We start from the raw sequence: 9,676 nt of genomic DNA on the forward strand, positions 1-9,676 counted from the left end.
GCTGAAGCTGAAACTTCAATACTTTGACTACCTGATGTGAAGAACTGACCCATTGGAAAAAGACCCTGATGCTGGGAAAGACTGAAGGCAGGAGGAGAAGGGGATGACAGAGGATGAGATGGTTGGATGGCATCACCGACTTGATGGACGTGAGTCTGTGTAAGCTCTGGGAGTTGGTGATGGACAGGGAAGCCTAGAGTGCTGCAGTCCATGGGGTTGCAAAGAGTCGGACACGACTGAGTAACTGAACTGAACTGAGAAATTAGAAGATATATATATATATATATATATATATATAAAACTGAATCACTTCTAATTTTATTTCAGGGTACAGGCTAAGGCATGAATATAGCCTCTCCTGGGGATCTCACTACTGCTCTTACCATCTTTTCTAGTCATCTGGAGAAGCAAGTAAAGCTCAAAGAAGGGTTCAGATGAACCTCCTCCTTGATGCTATTAGGAGAAAGTGGGAGATGGCATCTCTGAGATGAGACTACTCTTTTAAGTAAATTCTTGGCAGCTCTACTTGTATTTCATTCCCACGTGTCCCACTTCACTACCTTTCAGCCACGGGGGCAGAACAGGATGTGCCGGGTCCCCAGCCATGAAGCTAATGAACCCAGGAGGTGACCTTGAGTCTCCAAAGCCCCTTTTCACCCTTTCCACATTTCAAGCAGCATGTTACCCTATAAAAAAAAATAATTTAGGGGACTTCCCTGGTAGTCCAGTGGTTAAGAATCCAGCTGTCAATGCAAGGGACACAGTTTCTATCCCTGGTCCTCAAAGATCCCCCATAGCCTGGGACAACAAAGCCCATGCTCCACGACAACAGAAGTCACAGCAATGAGAACCCCATGCACCATAACTAGAGAAAGCCTGCGTGCAGCAACGAAGACCCAGCGTGGCCAAAAATAAAAATATAAAATAAATAAATAATAAAAATAACTTTATTATGAAGACTGAGTTCAAGCTAGCTTATGGGTTTACTCATTTATTTATTTCTATTCAACCGAGTTTCAGAAGGGTTTAAGGCAGCTTACCAAGACTCATAACACATTGTATTTTTAAAAATAAATTTAGCTGATATAAGGAAGACAGAGCATAGAAGATATAAGGGTAATAAAGTATGGCAGAACCATGAGGGAGACTACGAGACATCATAAAATTGACTGTCAAAGAAAAAAAGAATCCAGAAGGAAAAATGGATACATTACCCTCCCCATTTTCCCCATAAGACTCCACACTATTGCTTTTCTTAGTCCACTTTTAGAAAGATACTGGGTAGCAATAGATTTTTTTTTTCTTTTGGCCACACTTTGGGGCTTATGGGATCCTAGTTCCCTGAACAGGGACTGAACCCAAGCCCTCCACAATGAAAGCACAGAGTCCCAATCACTGGACCACCAGGGAATTCCAGAGAAGCAATAAATTTGAGACCACTCTCCCCAACATGATCTGACTTGCAAATAAAGGTTGAGCTTGGCTGCAAAGGCTAATTTACCATGAAACTCATGGAGCTTAAGCTTCAGGCCACTCATGTGCTCTTCTCAAGGCTCAGTGCCTGCCAGGATGAGTCAGGAAGGAGTAACCTCATCCAAGCATGGAGGCAGGCAGCATTGTCCCTACCCAGGGTGAAGCAGCGGAGGCTGAAGGGGCACGGAATACAATACTACATGCCCTGATGAAGGCCTTAAGGTAGCACTGTTCACATCTGGACAATCCCTACTGACAATCTGTCACACTCACTGGACAAACTGATCCCATATTTGAGCTCAAGGAGAAATCTCAATCAGATGTTGCACTGCAAGTAACCTGCCTGGGGGCAGCCTTCAAGGCTTCGTGACCATATCGTGAATCAAGGACAGGCACAGTGTGGGGTGGGGAGGACTTGGGAGAGATGGATCAGAGGCTACTGAGCTGCAGTGAGAGTCTATTAAGTCAAGACCAAAGAGTTAGGGTCTTCCCTGTGGTCCAGTGGTTAAGAATCTACCTTCCTGGGGAACTAAGATCCCACATGCTGTGGAGCAACTAAGCCCATGAGCAACTGGAGAGTCCATGAAACAAAGATACTGCATGCCACAACCAAGACCAAAGCAGCCAAATAAATAAATTTTTAAAAAGGAAGAAGGGAAATGGATTATCACCCCCTTCCTCAACTAATGCATTCTAAGCACCTGGACTTGCTTTGAGGGAGACAAGGCTGAACTGAAAACAGCCTGGCATGTATACCGCACAAAAGGGGCTGAACTTCCAGGATAGAATCTCTTTTTTTCTTTTCCTTTTTTTTTATTTTATTGAAGTATAGTTGATTTATTATAGTAAATAATGTTAATATAGCAATATAGTGTTAATTTCTTCTGTACATCAAAGTGACTCAGATACTTGTATATATAGATACATATGTATAGATACAGATATCCCCTACCCTGTCTCGCCCTAGGCAGCCACAAGTCCATTCTCTGTGTCTGTCTCTTTCTGTTTTGTAGATATGTTCGTTTGTGTTGTATTTTAGATTCCACATATAAACAATATCACACAGTATTTGTCCTCCTCTTTCTGACTTACTTTCCTTAGTACAATAACCTCTAGGTTCATTTATGTTGCTGCAAATGACAATGTTTCATTCTTTTTGATAGCTGAGTAATATTCCAGGGTGGAATCTCTTGAAAGGATGTTTCACCCCAGCCTGAGTTTTAGTTCAGTTCGGTCACTCAGTTGTGTCCGACTCTTTGCAACCCCATGGACTGCAGCAACCCAGGCTTCCCTGTTCATCACCAACTCCCAGGGCTTGTTCAAACTTACGTCTTTCGAGTTGATGATGCCATCCAACCATCTCATCCTCTGTCATCCCCTTCTGCTTCTGCCTTCAATCTTTCCCAGTATCAGGGTCTTTTCCAATGAGTCAGTTCTTTGCATCAGATGGACAAAATATTGGAGCTTCAGCTTCAGCATCAGTCCTTCCAAGGAATATTCAGGACTGATTTCCCTGAGTTTATTGAATGTATTAAAGAAAAAGTGAAGAGAATGGGGAATTTGGGAGAAGATGCTCTCATAGATTGGTCCAGCTTTTCCTGGGGAGGCAGTAAAGGTTGGGAAGCTGGGGGACAAGGGTTTGGGTACAATAATGGCCAAAATAAAATGGGCCAAAAAAGACAATGACACTTATGAATATACTGTTGACAGTTGCTGGAAATTCTCTTCCCAGTCCACCCCCAGCAGAGACTGTGACAGATCAACAGACCCTCAATTCCGGGGAGGGGGGGTGGGCAGCAGGGAGAGGCTACATCGAGTTAATAATGATACTTGAGGGACAGAATGAAAGACAAGTGTCTTTTTACTTTTTACTTTCTGTCCCCCTGCAGAAGACTGAATATGAATACATGAAGACTATAATCCCTTGGAGAACACCCTTGTCATTCTGTCATGGTGTCTCCAAGAATTACAATTTATATAAAAGTATAATTAAATAGAGGCTACAGATTTACATCAAGGGTTGGCAAACTTTTTCTGTAAAGGATCAGACAGTAAATATTTTGGACTTTTCAGGCTATCTGATCTCTGTCACAACTACTCAAGCCTGCTGTTTAGCACACACACACACACACACAAAATAGACAATATATAAATGAATGAGTGGAGGTGTGTTCCAGTAAAGCCTAGTTTACAATCATAAATGACATGGCAGATTTGGCCTGCTGGTCATGTTTGTCGATACCTGCCTGCTAAGATGGGAAGGGGAGGCTCTAGAGAACACCAAAGTTTTTGAAATGAACATCAAAATACCTTTATCCTAAAAGTAAGATGAAATAGAAATAGGTACTCTTTTACAGGGCATATTAACTTAGGTTTGAACCATCACAATGACTCATTGGATTAAGGTGATCTGGAAATCAGTGTCTCTGGCCAAGCCACTCAACCAGGGGCAATTTTCCCCAAAAGGAACATTTGGCAATGTCTAGAGAAATGTGGGATTAGCAAAGTTTAGCAGGAGGTGGTTTCTACTAAAATGCAGTGAAGAGAGAGAAGGGACGCTGCCAAACATCCCACAAACAGAGCAGACTAAGAGCAGACTAAGGACTTCCCTGGTTGTTCAGTGGTTAAGACTCTGAACTTCCATGGTAAGGGGCACGGGTTCCATCCCAGGTTGGGAAACTAATATCCCACAGGCCAAGCAGTGTGGCCCAAAAAGAGAGAGAGAGAGAGCAGACTGAATGACTTAAGTTAGCTGATATAACTGACTCCTTTAAAAAAATGTTTCATCATCCTTTACCCTGAAAGGATCATTGGACTCAGGCTTTCTCTAGTTGCAGCGAGCCAGAGGTTGAGCAGGGGGTTACTCTTCACTGGGCGCAGGCTTCTCATCGCATTTCAACTCTTGTTGAAGAGCACAGGCTACAGGCTCGAGGTGCGCAGCTTCCATACTTGGGGCACACAGGCTCAGGAGCTGCTGTTGGCTCGTGGGCTTAGTTGCTCCAGGACATGTGGGATCTTCTTCGGCCAGGGATAGAACCCATGTCCCCTGCACTGACAGGTGGATTATTATCCACTGTGCCAACCAGAGAAGTCCAGATATAGAGTACTTTTTAAATATCGTGTCTGGTCCCTCAAATTGGCATCTGATAATGTACATTCTGGATAACGTACATAATGGACAGATAAGCATATGACAGTGCAAATACTTTTACAGTTCTAAGAAGTTAAAATGACCTGTGTGTCCTATGAATGATTTTAAGAGCAAGTTTTAAAACTTGAATTGTGGTTTGTTTGTTTGTTTTCAGTCCTTCTATACTTGCCCCAAGTTGTAGTCTTTGAAATTGTGTTCTTTCACTCACGTTGGATGAGCCACGGGAATTATTACATTAACACAGAAGCATTTCATGACATGTATGTAGCTGTTGCTTTATACTGAGAGAAAACTGAAACTGTGGGAAATGATTAAATAGTAAGCTCTACAATTTTATTTCGGGAAATAGGAGAAGGTACAATTGCCGGGAGAAATATCAATAACCTCAGATATGCAGATGAAACCACCCTTATGGCAGACACTGAAGAGGAACTAAAAAGCCTCTTGATGAAAGTGAAAGAGGAGAGTGAAAAAGTTGGCTTAAAGCTCAACATTCAAAAAACGAAGATCATGGCATCTGGTCGCATCACTTCATGGCAAATAGATGGGGAAACAGTGGAAGACTTCATTTTGGGGGGCTCCAAAATCACTGCAGATGGTGATTGCAGCCATGAAATTAAAAGATGCTTACTCCTTGGAAGGAAAGCTATGACCAACCTAGATAGCATATTCAAAAGCAGAGACATTACTTTGCCAACAAAGGTCCGTCTAGTCAAGGCTATGGTTTTTCCAGTGGTCATGTATGGATGTGAGAGTTGGACTGTGAAGAAAGCTGAGCACCAAAGAATTGATGCTTTTGAACTGTGGTGTTGGAGAAGACTTTTTTTTTTTTTTTTTTTTTTGGAGAAGACTCTTGAGAGTCCCTTGGACCGCAAGGAGATCCAACCAGTCCATCCTAAAGGAGATCGGTCCTGGGTGTTCTTTGGAAGGAATGATGCTAAAGCTGAAACTCCAATACTTTGGCCACCTCATGCAAAGAGTTGACTCATTGGAAAAGACTGTGATGCTGGGAGGGATTGGGGGCAGGAGGAGAAGGGGACGACAGAGGATGAGATGGCTGGATGGCATCACCAACTCGATGGATGTGAGTTTGAGTGAACTCTGGGAGTTGGTGATGGACAGGGAGGCCTGGTGCGCTGCAATTCATGGGGTCACAAAGAGCACTACTGAGCGACTGAATTGAACTGAACTGAACACTTTGTCTCTGGGGAAAGAATCTACCTGCCAATGCAGGAGACACTGTTCGATCCCTGGTCCAGGAAGATCCCACATGCTGCAGAGGAACTAACCCTGTGAGCTGCAACTACTGAGTCTGTGCACTAGAGCCTGGGAACCACAACTACTGAGCACACGCACCCTAGAGCCATGCTCCACAACAAGAGAAGCCACTTCAGTGAGAAGCCCCCACACTGCAACTAGGGGGTAGCCTTTGCTCCCCACAACTAGAGAAAAGCCCTCACAGCAATGAAGACAGCGCAGCCAAAAAGAAAGCACAAAATAAATGAAACTGAGCATGATTTTTCAGCATTTACCCTTGATTCAAATTATAATTTCAAAATATGTAGATTAACTGTATCTTTTGTCCGGTGTAGATTTTTTTCCCCTGATACTATGGTTCGTTGATGCCTTTTGCATCAACATAGCATATGGTTTATAGGTTGGTATCTTAAAATAAGTGTTAACTATGTCTCAAACTTCACCCCATACCACCACCAAAATGTCTTATTAAAAAAAAAAAAAAACTAAAACCATACTTTCAAGTCAGAGTGTATATTTTGGTGTAAGACTTAGGATTTTTTTTTAGTTTGTTTGGAGTTTCTTTAGGATATTTATTTTTTAAATTAATTTGTATTAGAGTTGATTTAGAATCCTGTGTTAGTTTCTGCTGTACAGCAAAGTGAATCAGTAATACATATATATCCACATATATACCCACTTCTTTATGTGTGTGTGTATATATATATATAATTCATATAGATAGATAGATATCCAGTAGTCACGTATGGATGTGAGAGTTGAACCATAAAGAAGGCTGAGGACCAAAGAATTGTTGCTTTTGAACTGCGGTGCTGGAAAAGACTCTTAGAGTCCCTTGGACAGCAAGGAGATCAAACCAGTCAATCTTAAAGGAAATCAACCCTGAATATTTACTAGAAGGACTGATGCTGAAGCTGAAGCTCCAATACTGTGGTCATCTGATGCAAAGAGCTGACTTGTTGGAAAAGATCCTGACACTGGGAAAGATTGAGGGCAGGAGGAGAAGGGGGACGACAGAGGATGAGATGGCTGGATGGCATCACAACTCAATGGACATGAGTTTGAGCAAACTCAGGGAGATAGTGAAGGACAGGGAAGCCTGGTGTGCTGCCGTCCACGGGGTCACAAAGAGTCAACACAACTGAGCAACTGAACAACAACAACACTGTTTTTTAGATTCCTTCCCATACAGGTCATTACAGAGTGTTGCACAGAGTTCCCTGTGCTATACAATAGGTTATCAGTTATCTGTTTTATACAGAGTAGTATGCATATGTCAGTCCCAGTCTCCCAGTCTATTCCTATCTCCACCTTGGTAACCACAAGTTTGTTTTCTATGTCAAGGGACTCTATTTCTGTTTTGTAAACAAGTTCATCTGTACTATTATTTTAGATTCCACATATAAGTGATATTATATGATATCTTTTTTTCTCTGTGTGACTTACTTCACTCAGTATGACAATCTCTAGGTTCATCCATGTTGCTACAAATGGCATTATTTCATTCTTTTTTTTATAGCTGTTGGGTTTTTCTTTGTGTTGTTTGTTTATTTCACATTGAATATAGTGAGATACCCAAGAAGTCTGAAAGCTGCAAACGGGTGACTAGGGCCTGACCCAGCCCATCCTGGGCTTTAGACTTGGAAATAACTTCTTTCTATGAATCCTCATCCAGTTTACAGATCTAAAAACTCATCTGATAGAAAGGTTTATGACTACATCTGAGAAATCATCTTCATTGTAAAACTTACACAAAAATTACACTGTAAGAATTAAAAATTTGTGGGAAGAACTTTGTTTAGAGCACTAGCTTATATCATTCACTCTTTTGGGGTGGTGGGGCTGGGCCAAAGGTGTGTGGGATCTCAGTACCCCAACCAGGTATCAAACTTGCACCCCCTTCCTTGGAGCATGGAGGCTTAACCACTGGACTGCCAGCCAAGTCCCTCACCTCTTTCTCTATGGTCCATCTCACTGATTATAGCATATGTAATTTTTTTTCACATTGAAATTATACAAGACTTCCCTGGTGTACCAATGGCTGGGGCTCCCATGCTCTCAAAATAGGGGGCCTGGTGTTTGACCCATGGTCAGGGAACTAGATCCCACATACCACACCTGAAGATCTTGCATGCTGCAACTGAAAGAGATCCCATCTGCTTCAATGAAATCATGAAGAATCTTTTATTCTTTAGTTGAGCCAAATAAATAATATTTTTTAAAGAAAGTGTACAAATATTTGGTATAATAAACCTTGTTACCTTGATATTTTAAGAAATTAAACCCTAGCAGGAGAAGATATTGGTCTCCAGTTTTGTTTTGTTTTTTTAACTTATTTTGATGAGACTGAAGGACAGCCATATATCTACCAGGAAGGAATGTGCTTTGCCACACCAAACAGAAGAGATTTTTGCAAATTCAGATTCAAATTCTCAGCTAGGTTTTAATTTTTTTTCAGATATTTCTGAGTAATAACTTCTCCAAGGAGGTGAGGGGAGAAGTTCTGCAACATAGGGCAGGTAGTTGGGAACACCAAAAGATCACAGATAATTAAAGAAACCAAACATGTCAAGTTAAGGAATTTCTCGCTTTTCTATGTTTGGGAAGATGCAAGAGTCTGGGCTCATTAAAATCATTCCTTTGATATGCATTTCACCTATCTGGGGCCAGTATCCTGTGTTTTCACACATGAGTTTCCTCAGGGCTTGCTGTTGGGAGTGGCTGCAGTCTGATGGCTGCTAGATGGCAGGTATTCTTTCCTACCTGAGTTCCTTCAGGGTTCACTAGTTCACCATCCATGGTGGCTGCAACTGCTGGTTACTGTGACATCCTTGTTTACCAATATGGCAGGAGATATTTGATTTCTCAAACTTGAGAGTGTAAAACTCCTAGAAGAAGACATAAAAAGAAACCTCCTTGATGTTAGTTTTTGGCAATAATATTTTGGATATAACATCAAAATTACAAGCAACAAAACCAAAAATAAACAAGTGGGACTACACCATATTAAAAAGCTCTGCACAACAAAGGAAACAATCAACAAAATTGTTACCAACTTCAAGCTCACTCTATTGGCCCCACAATTAACTGAGAGAGGAGGTGTTAAGGCAAGGAATATGACTTTATCCAGAAAGTCAGCAGACTAGTATATCAAAATAACCATCTTATCTTGATCTGGATGCTGGTTTCTTTTATAAAACAGAGAGGAAGGGAGGGAGGAAGGGAAGTAAAAAGCCCATTTATCTTGCAAAATAGGAGAGGATGTATTAATACTTCTTTTCTGCAGCCTTTCACAGCTGGGCTGGCTCAGATTGTCTCTCTGTGAGCTGAATAAAGACACTTTAGTTTAATAGTCAGGCAGAGGGGCTAGGTTCCCTGAGGCAGGCCATTATGTATGAATATAATAACAAAAGCAAAGATTAAAGTCAAAGAAACAGATCCAACATGGAGTAAGAATTGGCTCTTCCCTGCAATAAAATGAAAAGGCAACCTATGGAATGAGAAAAAATACTTGTAAACCATATATCTGGTAAAGAGTTTATATTAAAAATATATAAGGAAATCGTACAACTTATTAGGGAGGAAAAGCCAAAATACCTGATTTTAAAAAGGACAAAGTCCTGACTAGCATTCATCCAAGAAGACATAAGAATGAACATAAGTGTAAGTATATGACATAAGTATACGAAAGACATAAGTGTATGGAAAGATCATCAACATCACTACTCATTAAGAAAATGTTTATGCTGGACACAAGATGAATGTATAATATGAATAGCATTTTGTACATCGGAA

The sequence above is a fragment of the Bos indicus genome, chromosome 13 (assembly GCF_029378745.1).
Source record: "Bos indicus isolate NIAB-ARS_2022 breed Sahiwal x Tharparkar chromosome 13, NIAB-ARS_B.indTharparkar_mat_pri_1.0, whole genome shotgun sequence".
Taxonomy (NCBI): domain Eukaryota; kingdom Metazoa; phylum Chordata; class Mammalia; order Artiodactyla; family Bovidae; genus Bos; species Bos indicus.